General features: G+C 39.7%; 1 pseudogene; it reads left to right on the forward strand.

The window, feature by feature from the left end:
- The window catches only part of LOC108709019, a 43241-nt pseudogene extending 28202 nt beyond the window's left edge, over positions 1-15039 (forward strand).
- Positions 15040-23255: the final 8216 nt, after the last annotated feature.

Consider the following 23255-nt stretch of genomic DNA (forward strand, 5'->3'; position numbering starts at 1 on the left):
ATCAGTTAAAAAGTCGGCGACCCCCCCCCCTCCCAGAGCTGCTTTAGAAGGTGAAAAATAAAACTTTACACTTCAGTATTAGAAAAATGGTCACAAAAAATAAAAATGTCATTGAAAAACGTTTTTATTTCTGACAACTAACTCAAAACAACTGAACAAAAGTGTTGGAAGGTGAACAGCCCCTTTATTTATTAAATACAAAGTATAACAACAAGGAAATGTTTAATTTACACATTTAGGCTAGGGCCACACGGGAAGATTCAGGGAGATTGGTCGCCTGGCGACTAATTGCCGTGTCTTTGAGGCAATTGCGAGCGACTTTGAAAAACGTGTCGCCGTGTGTGACTAGGCGCAGGCGACTTTAGCGCTAGCGGGTGCGAGATACCAGCAAGCCATTCAGGGAGATTAGACGCGGCGATTAGTCGCCAGGCGACTAATCTCCCTGAAATCTTCCCGTGTGGCCTAGCCCTTAAGGGGCAGATTTATCAAAATGTGAGAATAAAACTCACCATAGAAAAACACACTCATTTTCTATTCATTCCTATGGGATTTTTAAAAGCATATTTATCAAATAGTGAAGTCCATTAACCAATACGATTCTAAAAAAAATCCCATAGGAATTAATAGAAAATTAGTGTGTTTTTCTATGGTGAGTTTTATTCTCACATTTTGATAAATATTCCCTAATTTATCAGCATTTTGCTTTTATGTTGTTGGCTATTAAGGGGGTTCCAGTTTGTTCAGTTGTGTTCATATTATTCACCAGAAATTAAGACTTTTTACAATTTCTTTCCATTTTTTATTTGAAGTTTAAAGCTTCAAATAAAGCTGGCAGCTCAGTGATTCAGGTGCAGATTCTGAACTGTTACAATTTGTTGCATTTAGTTGATACATTTAGTTAATACATTTCTCAGCAGTGTCTGTGGGAATATTAGCAACTATTGTATCAATTCTAACAGCTGCCTTTAATGAAACGCAAGGATTCTGCTCAGCAGGGACAAAGCAGGGTAACTGAAATGCCAGGGCCTATTTTAATTCTCAGTCCAGACCTGTTGGGGGGTATAGTTTTCCTTTAAGGTCCTTCTTAGATTTGTTGCCTTGTCTGCTTATTCATAGAAGGTGTGGCAACTGCTTTTTTACTTGTTACAGACAGTCAAGCAATAAAATAAATAATGGTTGTTGTACGTGCAAACCCAAGCTTGCCAGACACATTAATCCTTATATACACAAATAAAACAGAGGAAATATTGTGAAAAAAACTTGTGTTTGAAAGGAAAACAGTTTAGATGAAACTGAATTTTTGTCCGTTTAAATGTCTATCACTAATTGACCAGTTGAAAAAAATATCTGGATTTTAACACTGAAAAAAAATCTTATTCAGTATCTTTATTTCACTATACTCTTGTGTTCATATGTAGATACAGGTAAGTATTTGTTATCTACATACCACAAGTTCCCAGTATCTCACAGTGCAGTGGATAAAAACCCTTAAAGGGGTTGTTCACCTTTGCGTTAACTGTTAGTATGGTATAGAGAGGGATATTCTGAGACCATTTGTAATTGGTTTTCATTTTTTTTTACTATTTGTGGTTTTTGAGTTATTCAGCTTTTTATTCAGCTGCTCTCCAGTTTGCAATTTCAGCAATCTGGCTGCTAGGGTCCAAATTACCCTAGCAACTAAGCACTGATTTGAATAAGAGACTGGAATATGAATAGCAGGGGCCTAAATAGAAAGAGAAGTAATAAAAAGTAGCAATAACAATACATTTGTAGGTTTAGGGCAGAGATTATGGAGATTATTTGTCCGGTGACAAATCTCCTCTTCTTCGGGGCGACTTATCTCCCTAAACTGCCTTCCCCTGCCTTCCCACCGGCGATTTACATTCTAGACGGCTGGAAAGGAGGGGAAGGCACTCGGAGCGCTTCTTTTTTCCGAAGTCGCTTGAAGTTTCCTCGTGAGGGCGACTAATCTCCCTGAATCTGAGCGTGTGTCTCTGCCCTTACAGAGCATTTGTTTTTTTTAACTCCCACTTGAAATCTGGAAAGAGTCAGAAGAAAAAGGCAAATAATTCAAAAAGTAAGACAAATAAATAATGATGATCAAAATTGCTAAGAATTGGACATTCTATAACATACTAAAAGTACCCTCAAAGGTGAACTACCCCTTTAAGTTGTGGTGACACATCGGGATCTGGGAGCCAGAAGGCTAGACTCTTTGTTGCATTCAGTTTGTAAAAGTTCCAGTATTTGATCTCTAGAGGTCAGAGGTAGTAAGGAAAGTTCCACCAATAGGAGACTCCCAAATACCTTAGAATACTGATTTATCTATCATATGAAAGGTAAATCCATGACCACTTTTTGTGTGGTTGCCTAAATCCATTTCCATTTAAAGACTTAAATTGGAGCTATTTCCAATTTCCATATTTTATAAAAATGATTCCAGAATTGTGGATCCAGATTGGACAGGGCTTTCTTCAAGGTGATGCGCCATAGGGCTGAGACGTTGGAGAGAATCTTAAATTGTCCCATTTTATGAATCTCAGATGTCTGGAAATATGATGAGAGAACAATAGTTAAAGCACCATCAACGGTTCAAAAGTAAATGTTGCTGCTGTAAAGATGATTTTGGCAAATGCTTCTATCAGACCTATATCGGCACTAAATGATGTAGTTACAGAAAAGGAATCATCTGTGGTCATAATAAAATGGCAATTCCTAGAGGTGCTGAGGCTTCCTCACTTGAGGCAAAAATAAGTTGACAAAAGAAATGCTTTCTATAAGTTGCACAAGTTTAAGATTACCACTACTTATAAATAAGGCATATGTTCCCTTTAAAGGGGTGGTTCACCTTTGAGATAACTTTGAGGGGCAGATTTACACAGGGTCGAATATCGAGGGTTAATTAACCCTCTATACGCGACTGCCGAATGTAAATCCTTCGACTTCAAATATCGAAGTTAAAGGATTTACCGCAAATAGTTCGATCGAACGAAAAATCGTTCGATCAAACGATTAAATCCTTCGAATCATTCGATTTTTCTTCGACCTAAAAAATGTTACAAAGCCTATGGGGACCTTCCCCATAGGCTAACATGGCACCTCGGTAGGTTTTAGGTGGCGAAGTAGGGGGTCGAAGTTTTTTTTTTAAAGAGACAGTACTTCGACTATCGAATGGTCGAATAGTCGAACGATTTTTAGTTCAAATGGTTCGTTTCGAAGTCGTTATCGAAGGTCGAAGTAGCCAATTCGATGGTCGAAGTAGCCAAAAAAACATTCGAAATTCGAAGTTTTTTTTTCTTCTATTCCTTCACTCGAGCTAAGTAAATGGGCCCCTGAGTATGATGTAGAGAGTAATATTCTGAGACAATTTGCAAATGGTTTTCATTTTTTATTATTGAAGGTTTTTTAGTTATTTAGCTTTTTATTCAGCAGCGATCTTCAATTTGCATCTTAAGCAATCTGGTAACTAGGGTCCAAATTACCCTAGCAACCATGCATTGAATTGAATAAGAGACTGGAATATGAATAGGAGAGGCCTGAATAAAAGGATCAGTAATAAAAACAATAACAATACATTTGTAGCCTTAAAGAGCATTTTTTTTTTTTAGAAGGGAGTCAGCGAAAGCTGCAAAGAGTCAAGAACAAGGCAAATAACTATAAAACTATATAAAAATAAATAAATAATGAAAACCAATTGAAAAGTTTCTTAGAATTGGCCATTCTATAACATAATAAAAGTTATCTTAAAAGCGAACCACCCCTTTGATATGATAAAGAACTCTTCCAAAAAGCAAATATTAACGTTTCAGATTTTCACTGTTATTCTCCTTTAAGAGTTGAATGTAAGAGCAATGTAATAGAAAGGCCAAACTACTTGTAGGAATAAATGTACTTCAACCTATTATATTCTCTGCTGAAAGATATGTAACTGTTATTTTTAGGAACTTTCCAACCTGGTGATCAGCGGCAAATCATGCAGCCAACACGGACTAACTTATCACATGTTATTATTGATGGGGGAAATCTGCTGACTAATATGAAGTCATTCTCTAGAATAAATGGATATTTCTCACCTCCCACAAATGGTAAGAACGGGGGTGGGGGAGGTTCATAACATTCAGGAGGGTAGAACATTTGTGTTGCAGTTGTTAAAGGAGAAGGAAAGCTCCAAGACAGTTTATTGTCAACAGATTAGCCACAATAATGCAAGCTAGAATGCTATATTCATTCTGCAGAATGCTTTACCATACCTGAGTAAACAAGTCTAGACACTGTCTCTGTTTGTTTAGTATAGCAGCTGCCATATAAGCTTGGTGTGACATCACTTCCTGCTTGAGTCTCTCCCTGCTCACTTACAGCTCTGAGCTCAGATTACATCAGGGATGGGAGGAGGGAGGGGGAGAGGAGCAAACTGAGCATGCTCAAGCCCTGCCCTGGAGGTTTATGCTGAAAATAAAGCACTGCGTATCTTGACAGCGCTATATAAATAAATGATGATGATAATGAAAACAGGAAGTCTGATACAGAAGCCCATGAGTACACAGTAAAAGGACAGAGGACTCAGAGCAGCATTACTTTCAGGGTTTACTGGTGTATATATATAGAGTGTATATATATAGACCTTTCTGATAAAGCTTACTTAATTTTAGCCTTTCCTTCTCCTTTAAGTTATGGGACAGATTCGATTTGATGACAAAAAGGTATGTCATGGGTTATCATGTGAAAATCCCAGGGACATCTATGGAAAAGTGTGACCTTGATCCAAATATCCATAGACTAAAAGATGCCATACACGGGCTGATTGACCACATATCTAAAGGGTAGATATGTTTAAAAGCCTTGTAGGGAAAGGACCGCCTCCTAAAGGACTTCCTTATATTTACATGATGATCTGTTATTTAGCAACCAGCCAATCTTTGACCAACTTGAAGAGGAACTATTGCAAGAATGAAATTTTAATTTAACCTCCAGCATACTGATAAGAACAGTGTTGGACTGGCCCGGCAGGACACCTGGAAAAACCCAGTGGGTCCCGACCCTCATGGGCCCATTGCAGACCCCTTCTCCCGACTTCTCTCTAAGGAAATTTTTTTTCAGCACTGTCAGCGCATGAGTGTGGTGCCGGCGCATTCATGCGTGCGTGCAGAGAGGCGCGTCGTAATAGGGGGGCGAGGGGGAGAAGGGGGGCCCGGGACAGCAGTCCCGGTGGATCCCGGGCCCCCCAGTTCGACCCTGAATAAGACGTTTTCTAAATACAATTAAAAATTCTGTACAGTTTCTGAAATAATCAAGTTAATCTTCACTAATCCTCTCTCAGCATCTGTTTCTCTTCATTCTCTCTTCATGCCGCAGTTGGGTGTCAGATGAATGATCCAATATATCTTATGGGGGGCTCCTTTCCTAGCAGATGTATTAGAGCTCACTCTATTACAACAACCAGAATTTGTGCAAAAGGCAGTTATTTTGTTTTTGATTTTGTGTGTATTGGAATCAGTTATTTGAGTGAGCTCTAATACATTTCTTATTTCAGTATGATGAAGCTTATCTAAAATTTTCATTTTCACCATAGCTCCCCTTTGACATCTACTCAGTCAAGGGCAGCAAAAGCGCAGTGCACTATGCAAAATATGACTGTTTTTGAGTGCTAAAGAGTTAAACAGTGTGCTTGAGTTATCCGGATGCTGACATACAATATCACCCCGTACTGTTAGCTTCACTGTTAGTGGAATGCTATTTGAATGGCCTATCAGTTCTGCAGACACACAGCTATTTGTTTTGCAAAGCCTAAAATATTCCTTGAAAACATACCAATTAATGACCATTGGGAAATGGAATTGTTATCTTAAAGGAGACACACGCACGCACAAGTACAATTTGTAATCTGCCTCAACATAATCTTTGTCCTGTTTTTCAAAGGTCACCACGCACTTGCACGGAGAAAACCGATCTTAGACAGCAACGAAAATAAGCACATGGCACTGATGGAACAGACGAGGACAAAGCCAAACTCTGCAAACCGGAGGCATCTGCAGACTGAGGTATCAAGCTGTGCGCTTTAAGAAAAATCAGCAAATGTGTTCATAACTGTGGTATTCATAATATTATCTTTTGTATATATAAATATGTGTGCAGGGCCGCTGTTAGAAATCACGGGGCCCTGTACAACCCGCCCACCCTGGCCCCCCAAGCCCACCCCAGATCCCGCCCACTCCACATCACAGTTAAAAGACCACACAGACATCAGCGCTAAAAAAGGTAACCCCCCCACACAAGTTATAAAAATCTATTGGGGACCAGAGCCACCCTATAAGTTAAAAAAAAAATTTTGTGCCAGGCCTCCCATAAATTTTTTTTTTTAAAAGCATTGGTGTCAGGGCCCCCCTTACAAGTAAAAGAAAAATTGGTACCCCCAAAGAACATTTTTTTTAAAAAAAACATTGACGCCAGGGCCCCACATAAAAGTTTTTTTTTTAAAAGCATTGGTGCCAGGGCCCCCTTACAAGTAAAAATTAGGACCGCATAGAATATTTTTTAAAAAAAACATTGGCACAAGGGACCCTCTTACAAGATGAAAAAAAAATGGGGCACCAAAGAATATTTAAAAAAAAAACATTGGTGCCGGGGGCCTATAAAGTATTAAAATAATACATTGGTGGCCAGGGGATTAAAAAAAAAACACACACACACATTGGTGTTCAGAGGAATTGAACTCGTGGCTTCAGGACTTCAACTTCGCCTCCTTTTGTGACTTTGGGTCTTTTCGGCACTTCAGGACTTCAATTTCGGCTGTTTTCGTGACTTCGGGTCTTTTGCTGCTTCGGGACTTCGGCTGTTCGGCACGTCTGCATTTCGGCAGTTCGGGACTTCGGAAGGAGGCGACACGGCTTTGGCACTGTCAATGGGGGCCCGGCTCTTTCAAAAAGTTCAGCACTGCCGGCCCCCCTTCAGGCCCGGGCCCAGTACACTTGTACCCCCTGTGCCCCCCTGATGGCGGCCCTGTATGTGTGTACACCTCATTCCCTGCGCAGTGGAGCTTACAGTTTAACATCCCAATCACACACAATAAGGTCAGTTTTATCAGGAACTTGCCTGTAAATTAGGGAATTAGGGGGGAAACTAGTGAACCTGGATAAAACCCACACAAGCATGGGAAGAAAATACAAATCCTTGCAGTTAGTAACCTGGGTGAAATCAAACCCTGGGTCCCAGTGCTGCAAGATACCCTTTCTAACCACTGCACCAGCATGCTGCCTAACTGGTCAGCCAATATATGTTACCTTCCTTTGTTCTATACATTTGGGCTAATTGGGAAAATCAGGAAATTGAAAAGGAGTTGTGGCTACCTTCATTCACAGTGCAACGGCAAACGGAATGTACAACCAAGACACAGATTATCTGCACTCCACCAGCATCACAGAATGGTTTGTTGGTCCGCAATGATCTCAAGCTGGAATATAGAACAAGACCGTCAGTATGGATAAAATCATCCAAACTGCCCTACGTCTTGGCATGTATATCCAGCATTTGCATCAATGCAAGATATGGTTCCAAAAGTTGTATTTTGTTCCTCCTTATCTCACAAAGATCAAACAAAAAGGTATCATCTGATACAATCTTTGTATTCTGATGCGATAATGTAGAACCTTAAGATTTCTGTCCCCATTGGGACTGTGTATAATACGTCGCTAAAACACTCACCATCTGAGGGCAAGGGAAGACAAAACGCAACTTGTGCCATAGACCTTATAATGAATCTTTAGACCTGAATTTTTTTTTCCAATTATTTTTATTTGTTTTGTTAATAAGTAAGATTTATGACAGCTTTATGCTGTTTCCCAGATGAAAAAAAATGCCCTAGATATTCTGGGAACTATGGTTGATATTAGGGATGCACTGAATCCACTATTTTGGATTCGGCCCCCCGAATCCTTTGCGAATGATTCGGCCGAATCCTAATGCAAATTAGGGGTGGGAAGGGGAAACATTTTTTACTTCCTTGTTTTGTGACAACAACTCATGCAATTTTCAGCCCCTCATTTGCAAATTCGGATTCAGTTTGGCCTGGCAGAAGGATTCGACCGAAGCTGAATCCTGCTGAAAAAGGCTGAATCCTGGCCGAATCCTGAACCGAATCCTGGATTCGGTGCATCCCTAGTTGATATATCAATATTTTCCTATATCTGTACTGATTTCATGAGCTAGGGTGGGGGCCCAGGCCAAAGGTTGGACCCTTAAAGGGATTCTGTCATTATTTTTATGATGTTTTTTTATTTCTAAATGACACTGTTTACACTGCAAATAATTCACTCTACAATATAAAATTTAATTCCTGGACCACCAAGTGTATTTTTTAGTTGTAATATTGGTGTGTAGGAGCATCTCAGGTCATTTTGCCTGGTCATGTGCTTTCAGAAAGAGCCAGCACTTCAGGATGAAACTGCTTTCTGGCAGGCTGTTGTTTCTCCTACTCAATGTAACTGAATGTGTTTCAGTGGGACCTGGAGTGCTGTTCTTAGATCTACCAGGCAGCTGTTATCTTATCTTAGGTAGCTGTTATCTGGTTACCTTCCCATTGTTCTTTTGTTTGGCTGCTGGGGGGGGGAGGGGAGGGGGAGGGGGAGGGGGTGATATCACGCAAACTTGCAGTACAGCAGTAAAAAGTGACTGGAGTTTATCACAAGTCACATGACTGGGGGCAGCTGGGAAACTGACAATATGTCTAGTCCCATGTCAGATTTCAAAATATAATATAAAAAAAAACGTTTGCTCTTTTGAGAAACGGATTTCAGTGCAGAATTCTGCTGGAGCAGCACTATTAACTGATGTATTTTGAAAAAAAACATTTTTCCCATGACAGTATCCCTTTAAGTTGGGCTTGAATTGAAATAGTTTGAGAATCACTAATCTAAGGGATCAAAAGACGAATGACCTTGTTCTTAAAACAGTCCCATCATTAGACTTATATAACATAAGACAACTGATGTCTGTTACGCATGAGCCTGATCTCTAAACTTCTCCAGATAAATTGAACAATAATGAGATTGATATGAAAACAAACAGCTGTTACATGGCCCATTAATCACAGTTAAAGCTCAAATATGTTGGCTTAGCATCACTTGCTTTTATAATTGTGTACAAATGGCAAAAAAACTAAAAGGAAAAAACATCAGAAATTGCTATTTCCACTGAATGGATAAATAAAATTGCCCTGTGGGCCTCCAGCTGGACAACAATGGGATCTTGGAACAACAGCCTGGTTTTTAAGGTGTATCAACATTTTGTATCAGTAGTATGTGTAGATGGTTCTGCAGCGCCTCTGCATGTTCCAGAACGGATCTCAAATTTCTAGGTCTTTGAATGAAGTGCAGTTTTCAGTGTAAAGGTGTGATAAGTTATTGAGCTGACTTCAATCCTTTCCTTTTTTTATTCCTACCTTGTACAGAATGAGCACACACTGAAGATAAATCCGTTGGCAAGTGCACGAGAACCAGTGCCTTCAGCATTTAGCCATTCTGGTGAAGGTATGTCTTTTTTTTTTAGTCTTTTAACAAACAACGGAATCCTACATAGACTATAGCCAAATGCCTTCAGCAAATGTAATAATGGTTGGTTCTAGAAGCTCGGCCTGTAAGATAAACATAGAAGGACAGGACAGCTCTCGTTATGTGGCAGCATTTATTCACATTTCCAGTTAGTTAGGTCAGAATACATTTTCATAAAATCTACATTAAATGAGAGCTGTCTGGTTCCTCAGTTGTAAATGACCAGATTGTCTGGAAAATCAGAAACCATCGGAATTTTTAGAATGCAAATTTAAGGCCTGCACATATCTTAATAGTGTCACAGCTCACCTCTTTTAATGTTCAAAAAGTAGTGGCTTATAACAAGGTCACTGATGCAGGAACACTTTTGCTGTTTTGGCCATCCAGGTATATTTCTTTGAACATCTAGGATAGGCTGCTGTGTCACATAATTAAACTTTAAGATGGGTTTCCAGGAGTATCTTTCCATATCTCACCCTAAATCAGTGGTTGTCAAGCATTTTCAGTTCAAACTCCTTTTGAAGGCCCAACCTTTGGCCAGGGTACCCCTTCTAGGTTCAACCTTTGATCTGGGTCCCCTTAACTCATATAATGAGTATGAGATACAGGCAAATATATAATCAGCTATTTAGTCATAGCTTCAATAATATCTAGCTGGGCTTTCAGATGTAAATAGTAAGCAATGCTCACCTTAACTGCCCCAAGACTGAGGCCCCCCTCCCCCCAAGCCCTGCAAATTGAATAAGTCCCACAGTTTGGAGACCACCACCCTAAATGGTCTCTAGTCTAGAATCAATCTTCTACCTGATTGACCGAAAAAAGGGGAAAAAAGAATCAGACCTCCCCATCACAATCAACAATTATTCCGTAGAGTAGCCACTGTTTGTGGTTACACTTAAAGAATATTATCAAAGTTTCTTTAGTTAAAAGACCAACCAGTTGCCCATGATCAACATGTTGCTCTCCAACCCCTTGGTTGTTGCTCCCAGTGGCCTCAAAGCAGCTGCTTATTTTTGAATTCCAGGCTTGGAGGCAAGTTTTTGTTTCATAAAAATCAGTTGTACTGCCAAATAGAGTCTCTCGTAGGCTGCTAGTCTACATAGGGGCTACCAAATAGTCAATCACAGCCCTTATTTGGCACCCCAGCAACTATTTCATGCTTGTGTTGCACCCCAACTCTTTATACATCTGAATGTTGCTCACGGGTAAAAAAGGTTGTGGTTTAGAGGAAGAGTAAAACATGCACAGTCCCTAACATTGCTTGAAAAAGGCAGAATTTTGCTTTGCTCAAAGGACCAGTAACATCAACTTTTTTTTTATAAAAGAAATTCGTTAGTGTAGAACGGAAAAAAACAAACCACAAAGACATATTAAACTTTTAAATCGCTAAGTCTTTATTAAGAAATAACTTGCTGAAACTCTGCTTGCTATCCTCTTCAGAAAAGGCGATCAAGGCGATCCAGGCGCTCGATTTCTCCCTCCCTGCTTTCCTTTAGGAGATTGTCAGGGAGGAGAAATCGATGGATCATTGCCGTGACGCCTTTTCTGAAGAGGAGCGCAAGCGGAGTTTCGGTAAGTTATTTCTTAATAAAGACTTTGCGTTTTAAAAGTTTAATGTCTTTGTGTTTTTTTTTTCTTTCTACACTAACGAATTTTTTAATAAAAAAAATTTATGTTACTGATACTTTAACAGAGCAACACATAGAACTAAGCATATCTCAGGCATGAGGTACCCTTATTTTGCTCACAGTGCAAAGCCATCATAAATCCATATGCAAACCAGGATATGGTTCAGGCTTCATCCTTATGATTAATTGTGTCCCTAGTGTAAACAAGCTAAGTGTTTAGTTTTATGAAACCAAAACAATAACATGACAAATTGCAGTCTGCTTGGTGCACTTATAGATTCCTGATTTCAGCACAGTTGTTTACAGTAACATTTTTTCATTGCAGTTTCAGATAGTACAGCTCAGTTTACGCTGGCTGAAGACCTGGTGAAAACATCTGCCACTGAAAAGGAAATTCTAACCGAGATGCGAGCTATGTCTTCCAGCAGAAAAGGTCTTCTCATGCACAAAGCTCCTCAAGGTGCGTGTCTTAGTGCTTTGTCTCTGGAGGAACAAAAACGTCTTCAGTCACTGGATCGTCTCAACCAGAGATTGCAGAGTAAGTACAGTAACTGATGTTTGTACAGTAATGTGAAGTTGCATGCCGCAGCTCATGTTCTAACTCAGGGATCCTCAACCTTTTGAACCCTTGAGCAACATTCAGAAGTAAAAGGAGTTGGGGAGCAACACTAGCATGAAAAATGTTCTTAGGTGCAAAATAAGGGCTGTGATTGCCCATTTGGTAGCCCCTATGTGGATTGCCAACCTACATTAAGGCTCTGTTTTGCAGTACACCTTGTTTTTATGAAACCAAAACTTGCCTTTAAGTCAGGAATTCAAAAATAAGCACCTGCTTTGATGCCACTGAGAGCAACATCCAAAGGGTTGGAGAGCAACATGTTGATCATGAGCTACTGGTTGGGGATCACTGTTCTAACTCAATCTGAGTGTCACTGGGGCTCATTTATAAATTTTGCGCAAGGCAGATTGGTTCACAAAGTGAATATATATGCCCTGATAATGGTTATATTTATAAAGCTGAATAAGTGGTGCAAACAGAATTGCGATTAGTTTTTTCCACAATGCGAATGTCGATAAGAGCTTTTTAAATATGTCAAAAATTTTGAGCACACTCTGCACTGAATTACGCCACAACTTTGGTGGAGGAGAAAAGATTCGCAAAACAGTTTTGCAAATTGAGAATTTTAGTTACCGTCAACGCTATTTTCGGGCACAACAACCTCGCGCAGTGGGCGCACTCACACGAACACCCATCTTGTTTGCGAGGCATTTGCGAAAATATATCCTCAATGCGAATTCACAAACACCGGACAAACGGGCGCAGCAGTGCAATTTTTTAGCGTTCAGGCAATACAACCATTTGTGAATAAATATGCGCTGCATGAACTTTATAAACTTTAAAAGTGGTTATTACTTTGCAGAATATACATAGATGTTTGATTGCACCACGATACCTGGCACTGAAATATCTTACTATTGCCTGGAGTGATTGGACCACTCTGGGTAATCTAGTCCCAGTGTACCTCCAGCCCAAAATTTAAAAAAAAATTAATGTGTGTATTAAATATTCACAAATAAAAACAGAAACACTGGAATATGGATTTGGATTAATTTTTGCCACAAACTTGAAAAAAAAACTTATCATTTGCAATTCTTTTAGATGTCCAGGAAGCCATAATCAAATACCCAACACCAACAATTCATTTTCCAGTGAAATCCCAACTGGTAAGTTCTCCTTATGCTTTATTCTTATGGGAATTTTTACTGCGGTATATGAAATGTTGCTGGGCCCTAGAGCAAACTCTCTTTTTAGGGCCTTGTAACATCAGCAGAAGTATCTCTTGCTCTGGACTGCTAGTGGGACTTGTGGGTTTACCTGCTAGGAGTGTGGTTTTTGGCCAGTTAATGACTTGTGGGTGGATGATGGCCAGAATTTTTGTCTCAACCCCCTCTGACAGCAGAGGAGGTTGGGACAACATCTGGAAATCTTGCCATGCTTATAAATCACTGGGTTGGAAGAGGGAGTCAGAGGCAAGTTGAACATTTGTCAGCCCCACCATCACTAGTTTGAATTGCCTGGGGCCCATGTTAAAAAAAAACAAAACTGTTATTGGAAAAGACTGGCAATTAGCAACGATCAGGCTAAAATACAATTGACAAGCATCCCAAGCACTGCTGTTACTGCTGACTGTTTATCATGAGCACCCCCTGGTGTTTTGTGTGGCCAAGGACTGGGCACAGCATCAAATTTTAAGGTACTGGTGCAGGAAGCATCTCCTAGCGCTTATGTGCTCAGTGTAAACAGTGATAGAACTGAGCAGAAAAGCATCAGGAGATTCTTGTTGTACCTGCAATGTAAGCTTCAAAAAATTAAGGGGCATGTTTACTAGCATTGGAGATAAATATCTGGAGAGATTTCTGGAGATGTTGCACATGGCAACCAATCCACAATTCGCTTTTATTTTCTAACTAAAGTTGGCCATAGACACACAGATAATATCTTACTAAACAAATTTTCGTCTCGTTGATCGTGCTGGACGGAAAATTTTGATCGGATGCCTTTGAAGGCACCCAAACATCAGCCATTGTTAGTGCTGAATCATCAGATACAGGTACAATTCTATTGTTTCTACCTCTATATCTGACCATTCAGCTCTGCACATGTGTATTGAAACGAACGATTTTTCTTGGAAAGATCCTTTCCAAGAATGATTGTAATTGTTACGTCTATGGCCTTTATAGGTGGCCTTTTAAATCTAATTGCGGATTGGTTGCCATGGGCAACATCTCCAGGAATCTCTCCCGATATTTATCTCTAATTTTAGTAAACATGCCCCTAAGTGCAGCTATGGGTAGGCAAACATGTGAGCCCCCTCTAGATATACAATAGTATGATAGAATTCTATTGTCTATGTGCTGTGCAGAAAATGATATAATTTTGCACCAAAATTGCTTTGCAGAATCTCCAGCAAGTTCCTTCCAACACACCAGCACATGTGCAGAAATTTCGCAGTTTGTCAGCTGACCCACGCACAAGAATCCAAAGACGGTACTGAATCATCAGCAACAAACACCAGAGTATTATCTGCCACTGTAGTACTATCAGTAGTACTGTGTACTATATTCAGTATGAAACAAAATTTCACAAGAATTTTTTCAAAAGAGCTGAAGGGATTTTCCAGGATTCTGTCTGACATTTCATATTTCTCACATTTGCTTTAAATGTTTTGTTGCAATGACTGAATCTCATAAATATCCTTTCCCTATTTTACAGATTTGGTAAATTTAATTACTTAATGTATCAGACTCATCCAGATAGTACAGTTAGAGCAGGAGAAGCCGCCAACACTTAGAGCTAATCCTCTGCGGTAACTACATGTATAACTGAGGATCTCTGTGTTTTGCCTACTATTAATTATTGTAATTTACAGAGATTTATTTTTATATGTTGCAAGAGGGGGATTGTTTTGTATCAAATGACATTCGGCAGATTTCCAGATACATGACGTTTTAGTGTATTTTTGGAAATCATGATGTAATAATGCGCATTGGGGGCTGTGGCTGGTCTCAGCTTATCACTACGGGTCAGAATCAGAAGTGCTGATATGATGTTCTCATAACTAAAATGAGATTATACAGTGTAATTATTATGCAAGGGATATATTTATATATCATGACAATACAGGATCAGCTCTGGGCTCCTGAATTCATCTAAAAGGGCTCATTTACTAATGGAAGGTGCAAGTATCATGCAAGCTAATAGGAGCAAAATTGTGCCTGGTCTAGAGTAGTCCAAACAGACATTTAGGGGGTTATTTACTAAACTCAGAATGCAAAAATCGCGAAAAATTCGTGATTTTTTAAAATAAAATCGGACTTTTTTGATATTTATTAAACCCTGAGGGTGGAAAAGTCATAATCAGAAAATCCGGCATCTCAGACCTGTCGAGGTTGCATATAAGTCAGTGGGAGAAGTACCAATGATTTTTTGATGTGCACTGGGTTTCGTGCAATACCCTGAAGTTTTCGGGTGAAAAATACGAAAGAATCAGTGAAAAAAATCGAGAAAATCTGTTTTTTTCAGGAAAATGTAATAATAAATAAGCGTAAAAAACCCGAGGGGATTTGATTGGAGTTTGTAGCAGAAAATATTGAGATAAATTCGGACTTTGATAAATAACCCCCTAAATGTATTTCTCTGGATAGTGTTGTCACCTGTCTGGATTTAACCTGGGCAGCCCTTTTAAAACTGCCTGCCCAGTTTTCTAAATTAGGGAAACTGGGTAGGGCTCCCCTAGATTGACACAGAGATCAGCCAATTGCTGTAGCTCATCCCTTTGACATCACTGGCCCAGTCCTTGTGACATCACAGCCCGCCCCATGATGTTGCAATACACCTCCCTGCATGGCAACCCTGTCACAGAACTCAACTCTGGAGCACCTTTGTGTTTATTATGGTGGAGAGGCCGGAGCATTGTGGGGGGGGGAATGCACTTTTAAGCTTTTTTTGCACTTTGCAGCTTTACACCCTCTATAAACAAGTCTTTTAGTGTTTAAAAAAGAATGTAGACAGTAGCAGGCTGAGGAAGGTTCTGTGCACCTAAACTCTTGCTAGTGATTACATGCTAGTGGGTATGACCTTCATTGTTTTGTCTTCTTTTTGTCTACTTATTGGCCTTTCCTGTTTTTCAAGCCACCCCTGCAGGTGCGAGGTCAGTTGTATTGTAGTTATGTCGTTGTCTTGCCATGAATAATATGCCTCACTTCTCTAGTTTACATGTGTCTATACACATTCATGTGAGCTGCTAATAATTCAGAGCCATAATACTAGTCTTCCACTTGAGGGCAGTGCCTTCACTTTATCAACCAGTGCCTTTAAAACCTGTAACTGGAGTCACACTCCTTTCCATGATCTTGGAGTGGTAAGAAATTTGGATGGAAATGGAATTTGCCTAAATTACACCTTAGGAATTTGTAATTATTTGAATGCACTTTATTATTTCCCTAAATGCACTTTAATTTGCCTAAATTACACCTTAGGAATTTGTAATTATTTGAATGCACTTTATTAGATTATTCTATTTTTTACATTCTGAAAATACCTCTTTTTTTGTTTTTTTTAAATGTTTTGAGTGTATTATTTATGTTTTCCGTTGCGGACAAATATAACATTATTTTGCTGCCTGTCATTTGTGTTTATTTGACTTAATCTTAAACTTTGTTCCAAGTAGGGATGCACCCAATCCAGGATTCGGCCAAATCCTTCAGCCTTTCCGAATCCTAATTTGCATATGTAAATTAGGGGCGGGGAGGGAAATCGCGTGACTTTTAGTCACAAAACAAGGATATAATTTTCCCCCCTTCCCATCAATAATTTGCATATGCAAATTAGGATTTGCTAAGGATTCGGGGGTTCCGCCAAATCCAAAATAGTGGATTCGGTGCATCTAAGGTTGCCACCTTTTCCTATATTTTTTACCGGTTGGTGGGAAGCGGGAACAAAAGGGGCGGGCCATGACATAAAAAGGGGCAGGCCACGACGCGGAGAGCTGAAGACGGAGAAAAAAGCTAGGTTTACAGGGGATTGGGGGCAGGTCGAGGGGTCTTTTTGAAGGTTATTACAAATTTACCAGCAGCTACATTGCTGGTAAATTTGTAATACTGGCCCCCGGCCTTGGCAGGTGTTTTAGGTTTTTATTCAGCAGCTCTTCAGTTTGCAGATCAGCAATTTGGTTGTTAGGATCCAGATTACCCTAGCAACCATGCATTAAGTTGAATAAAAGACTGGAATATGAATATGAAAAGAAGATGAGTAAGAAAAAATACAAACTATTTGAGTAAGCCTTACAAAGTATTTGTTTTTAGATGCAGTCAATAACCTCCATTTAAAAGCTGGAAGAAGAAGAAGGCAAATAATTCAAAAAGAAAACATGAAGGCCAATTTAAACATTGCTTAGAATTAGCCATTCTATATAATATACTACAAGTTACCTCAAAGTTGAACCACCAATTTAAAGAAAAAAATCAAATCTATTCAAAAATGTGAAAACTTTTTTTTATTTAAATACGACATAATGGTGAAACATTTTACAGGTATGGGACGGGAGTACATGTGAGATTACTCTGTATTGACTATAAGCTGTACCAAAATGCATGGTCATGAGTCACAACTGTTTGTTGGAAGGTCTCAGACATTCAGGGTTTCACCAATTGTTATACAGACCCCCTTATGGGGAGAACTTATCATGTTAATGGATGTTATAAAAGCAATCAGCATACAATCACTAAGAGAGCAGGTGAACAGGATATAGCAACCACAATGGTTTATTTTCAACCCGTAAAAAAAAAAAACCTACGCTGGGTATACCCCCCTCCCTTTTTGCCCGGGGGGGAAGGTACACTGGGGGAGTGTACCTCCCCCCCCCGGGCAAATGCCCCTAATTTTTTACTCATCCCTCCATGCAGATTCTGGCCTCGGAGTTCACAGACGCCATCTTCTTTCTTCGGTCTTTTTCAGAAGAAAAAATTCGGAAATTTACATGACTTCGGCGCAGTGGTTCGGGCCTGAAAATTTACTCCCAACTGCGAATACGCTGAAAATGCAGTCAAGACACGAAGATTACCGGAGAAGAAGAAGATGGCTGCCGTGAACTCTGAGGCCGGAATATGCACGGAGGGAAAGAATTGGGGTGGGTAGGCTGGGGGGAGGAGGGAGGGGGTTTACCCAGGGTAGGGGTTGAATTCTCCTTTAAAGTGATACTGTGATGGCAAAACATGTTTTTTTCAAAACACATCCATTAATAGTGCTGCTCCAGCAGAATTCTGCACTGAAATCCATTTTTAAAATGACAAAACTTATTTTTTTATATTTAATTTTGAAATCTGACATATTTTCAGATATTGCTAGACATATTGTCAGTTTCCCAGGTGCCCCCAGTCATGTGACTTGTGTTTTGATAAACTTCAGTCACTCTTTACTGCTGTACTGCAAGTTGCAGTATCACCCCCCTCCCTTCTACTGCTCTAGCAGCCCATCAGCAGAACATGGAAAGGTAAACAGATAACAGCTGCCTGGTAGTTCGAAGAACAGCACTCAATAGTAAAATCCAGGTTCCACTGTTAATCGTTCAGTTGCATTGAGTAGCAGAAACAACAGCCTGCCTGCCGGAAAGCAGTTCCATCCTAAAGTGCTGGCTTTTTCTGAAAGCACATGACCAGGCAAAATGACCTGAGATGCACCTACACACCAATATTACAACTAAAACATACACTTGCTGGTTCAGGAAGGAAATTTTATATTGTAAAGTGAATTATTTGCAGTGTAATTTAGGAATAAAAACTATACCATAGAAAGAAATCACCAGCGCTCGGTCTAACCACCAATATGGAGGTGACCAGCTGCTATAAACCATAAAAAGCCAATATCTGTACACAAAGAGAAAAATTGCAAGTGCACGGTTTGGCTTTAAAAAGAATTTCTACAAAAAATGCATTTTTTTGTAATAATTATTTTTAAAGGCAAGCCGTGCATTGGCAATTTTATCTCTTTACCGTTAAAAACATGACCAAATCCCTTTAATTGTTTGCTCCAGAAACACATTGGAAGCCTCTCTGGCACCCCAGTTATTTATCTACTCATTGATCATGTTGCAATAGCTCTGCACATGAGGTGTATATGAAGTGAGTGGACATGGTATGATATAATCTGACAACACCAACGTGATTTATGATTCCTGTATTCAAAATAAATAAATTATGGAAAGTACAGAACTGCAAAAGTGCACCGCGGTACTCAATCCACAACCAAGACATGGGCAATAAAGACTTCATAAAATAATAAACATCTCCTTAAACATCAAGAGATCATGTTATCAGGTATACATGGGTATATATATATATATATATATATATATATATATATATATATATATATATATATATATATATATATATATATATATATATATATATATAGTGCCCAAGGCAGAACCCTGGTATTATACAAACCAGCTGGAGCCAGCTGTTCCCATGGACTGTGTCCAGATATGTTTTGTAAACACTGTGCTTCGTTTGCATCAGAAGCTGACATTTCTAACAAGTTCCAGACAGAGCAAAGGATGCTCAAGGGCTACAATACGCCATGGCTGACCCTGTGAGCCACAGTTTTGTTGTGTGCCTTCCATGTGTTTCAATGCTTCAAGCTCAAAACAAGTTACAAAATATTTAATTCTATTATGAAATAATTGCCATCCTGTTTTGTAGGAGGGGAGGATAAATTCAGTGGTGACCAGATAACAGCAGAACCCTCATGATGGCCTGGCGACAGAACTACCAGGTTTTATTTTGGGATTTTATTTTTAGACCAGAACTCTACCTTTCAGCTCTTCTTCCATCTGGAGGAAAGACAAGTTGTCTAATTCTGGCCAGTGTCATTCTGTGGCCACTAGGGTTGCCACCTTTTCTGGAAAAAAATACCGGCCTTCCTATATATTTATCTTTTTTCCCTAATAATAACATTTACATCTACCATCATTTTTACCGGACAGTCCAGTAAAATACCGGCCAGGTGGCAACTCTAGTGGCCACTAAAGCAAATAAAGTTCTGTCTTGCATAAACTCAAGGTATGAAAACATAATTTATAGGCCTCACCTGGATTATGAAGTGCAGTTTTGGGCTCCAATCTTTAAGGGCAGTGGCACATGGGGAGATTAGTCGCACGAGATTTTTAAAAGAGAGATTTGGCGACTAATAATTAGTTTTGTCTTCCAAATGAGAAAAATGTAAATCAGCAGCATCCAAACATACGAGGCTACTTTTAATCGCATGTCATTCCAAGACACACAGAGACTCTTTTCTGTGCGACTTCACAGAAATAGCAATTCCATTACCAAGTATTGAATTCTACCAAAGTAAAACACACTGGGAGATTAGTAGCCACGATTGTATGAAAATTTCATGCATTGCGGTTTTGAATTGTTTTTACCCAGCGTCACCATTCATAATAAAAACATGCCGAGGAAATCACGCCAGAGAAAACTCTTAATTTCTGAAGCATTTTTTCTTGTTCTTGGTCTGATTTATTGATCTTATTGGAGGAGAAAAGTGTGGCATCATGGGTAGTAAATCGCTTGGGAACTGAATTCACAAGAAATCTTTGGTTCGCTATAGACACACGACTTGTCGTCGAAACACAAAAAAAAAAATTGCGGGCGACTAATCTCCCCATGTGCCAGTGCCATAAGAGGGATATAAATGAGCTGGAGAGAGTGCAGAGACTAAGTGCAACTAAATTGGTTAGAGGGACGGAAGACTTAAATTATGAGGGGAGACTGTCAAGGTTGGGGTTGTTTTCTCTGGAAAAAAGGTGCTTTCGAGGGGACATGATTACACTTTACAAGTACATTAGAGGACATTATAGACAAATAGCAGGGGACCTTTTTACCCATAAAGTGGATCACCGTACCAGAGGCCTCCCCTTCAGACTAGAAGAAAAGAACTTTCATTTGAAGCAACGTAGGGGGTTCTTCACAGTCAGGACAGTGAGGTTGTGGAATGCACTGCCAGGTGATGTTGTGATGCTGATTCAGTTAATGACTATAAGAGGGACTTGGATGATTTTTTGGAGACACAGAATATCAAAGGCTATTGTGATACTAAACTCTATAGTTAGTATAGATATGGGTATATAGAGTTTATGTGAAAGTATGGAGGGGTGTGTGTATAGATGCTGGGTTTTCATTTTGGTTTTTTCAACGTGATTTTACTATGTAACTATGGTGGCATCTGGCTTTGTCATATGGGGATGGGTGATTTTCCTAGAGCCAGACTACTGTCGGTTTCCAGTACGGTATACGTAGTGAGAACCAGAAAGGAATGCTACTGGGGCACTAACAAGGGACCTCAGTGTAGTGTAGACGGAGTGCTGTAGACAGAGTGCAGGATAATAAGAAAGATCTAAAATGTGGGATCAACACATGACACAGAAAGAGTCCAGTAGAATCCAGGGGAATGGGGGCTTGAGTACATCCAAGTGAATTTCCAGAACAGACTCTACTGTTATTGGATTTTTAAAAGGGGAACTATTGTGAAAATGAAAATTGATATAAGCTCCATCATACTGAAATAAGAAACTTAATACAAGCAATTAAAAATTCTATACTGTTTCTGAAATAATCAAGTTGATCTTCACTCTCAGCATTTCTCTTCATTCTGTCTTCTTGAAGCTGTTGGGTGTCAGATTTTCTTTGACAGATCCAATATATTTTTCGGGGGGTGAACTTTTTTCTGAAGGATGTATTAGATCTATCTCAAATAACTGACTCCAGCACAAAAAAATCTAACTAAATAACTGGCACAAATCCTGCATGTAGAGAGAGAGAGATTGGGAGTATCAGAGTCGGATTGGGGTGCCCAGGGCCCATCGGCGGGATAAACACGCAGTGAATGTGACAGAGGAAGATGTCTGCAGAAAGCTTCCCTATCGAACCGGCTAAATTTACCTTTTCATCTACCAGGAGCTGCTGATGAATAGGTAACCACACAGCCTTTGGGGAGGCCGAATTGTTCTTCCTTTTGCTCAACTAGAGTAGCAGCCTCTGGAAATCCACAATCCGGGTGGGTATTAGAAAGGGGGTCGCCGAGCATCACAAGAGCCACGTGTGGATACAAATAAAAGTACAAATATTATTTTACCTAACAATTTTTAGATACCCTCAATGTATATTTCAGGATTGACCAACCAGGGATCTCTCAGCTATTACAATTTCTGGATAATGGCTCTTTCTGTAATTTATCTTCTTACCTTAAGTCTCCTAAATAATCATGTAAACATTAAATAAACCAAAAATGCTGGTTTTGCAAGGTACTGCCAGGGGCGTAACTATAGAGGAAGCAGGCCCTGTGGCTGCAGGGGGTCCAAGGAGGTATAGGGGCCCCATGAGGCCCTAATTCATATAAGATTTCAATAAATATTGGTAAAACAGGACAGCCTTTAGACATTTTGGGGGCCTGAAAAAGAATTTGCTGTGGGGCCCTGTAATATCTAGTTATGCCCCCAAACTCTCCAGAGGTTGTCCTGTTTTACCAATACATGTTACAATGACTCATTAATTAGGGCCTCATGGGGTCCCTATACCTCCTGGGCCCCCCAGCCGCAGGGTCTGCTTCCTCTGTAGTTATGCCCCTGATCCCAGTCCAGTCCTGCTGTGGTTCCAGCATTCCTGCAGGGGCACCTTTCAGAGCAACTGTAGATTATGGAGAAGATCCGCTTGTTTTGGTACGGTCACCAAACTAGTGGATCTTTCCCCAGTATATGGGCGATATTGGACTGATCTGATCATTTGGCCCTTTTTTTGGCCCCTTTTTTACATTAAATATAGAATTTGTTTGGATAATCTTATCTCTTGTGCCTCCATATTGGCTACCCTAGTTAACCCCCAGTATGCCAAAGAGCTGTACTCTAAGGATGGGCAACTGTCTGCCTAGCCCTAGGGATGAGATTCCTGAGACAAATTAGTCAGGTATTTAGTGAAATAGTAATGTTCTAAGTAAGTAAGTAATGTTCCCAGTGTCTGTCACCAGAGGAATGCATCAAAAAACCTACTAAAGTATAGTATATTTGGTGACACATGGACCAATTCTTAACTGATCAGTTGGCCTGAGGATTTTAAATATTTGCCAACATTCTGTTGCCCATAGTCCACAAATAAGTTGATTGGATAGCTATGTGTATAAATATGTCGTAGGAATTATTATAACTACAATAATCTTGCCAATAGCCAATCTGCTCCTAGACTTCTAATCCCTATAATTATACCTGGAGCCATTCTGATCATGTTACCCTGATCCTGTGGAAGATGCAATGTTACATGGCTCATTTATGATTGCTAGGAACTAAGATAATTACAGAATTATGCCTTTCATAATGCCATACACAATTTGCTTCTGCCTACTTCCTCTGTACTTGTCCAACAGTTTTTCAGTTGCACATTTGTAAATCTCTGTATCTAAAACAGCCTTGACTAGATCTCCCTTTGTGTGTTGTGCCACTTGAATCACACAATTAAAAGTTGTGTAAGTTGATTA

This window comes from Xenopus laevis, chromosome 2S, assembly GCF_017654675.1.
Source record: "Xenopus laevis strain J_2021 chromosome 2S, Xenopus_laevis_v10.1, whole genome shotgun sequence".
NCBI classification, from domain to species: Eukaryota; Metazoa; Chordata; class Amphibia; order Anura; family Pipidae; genus Xenopus; species Xenopus laevis.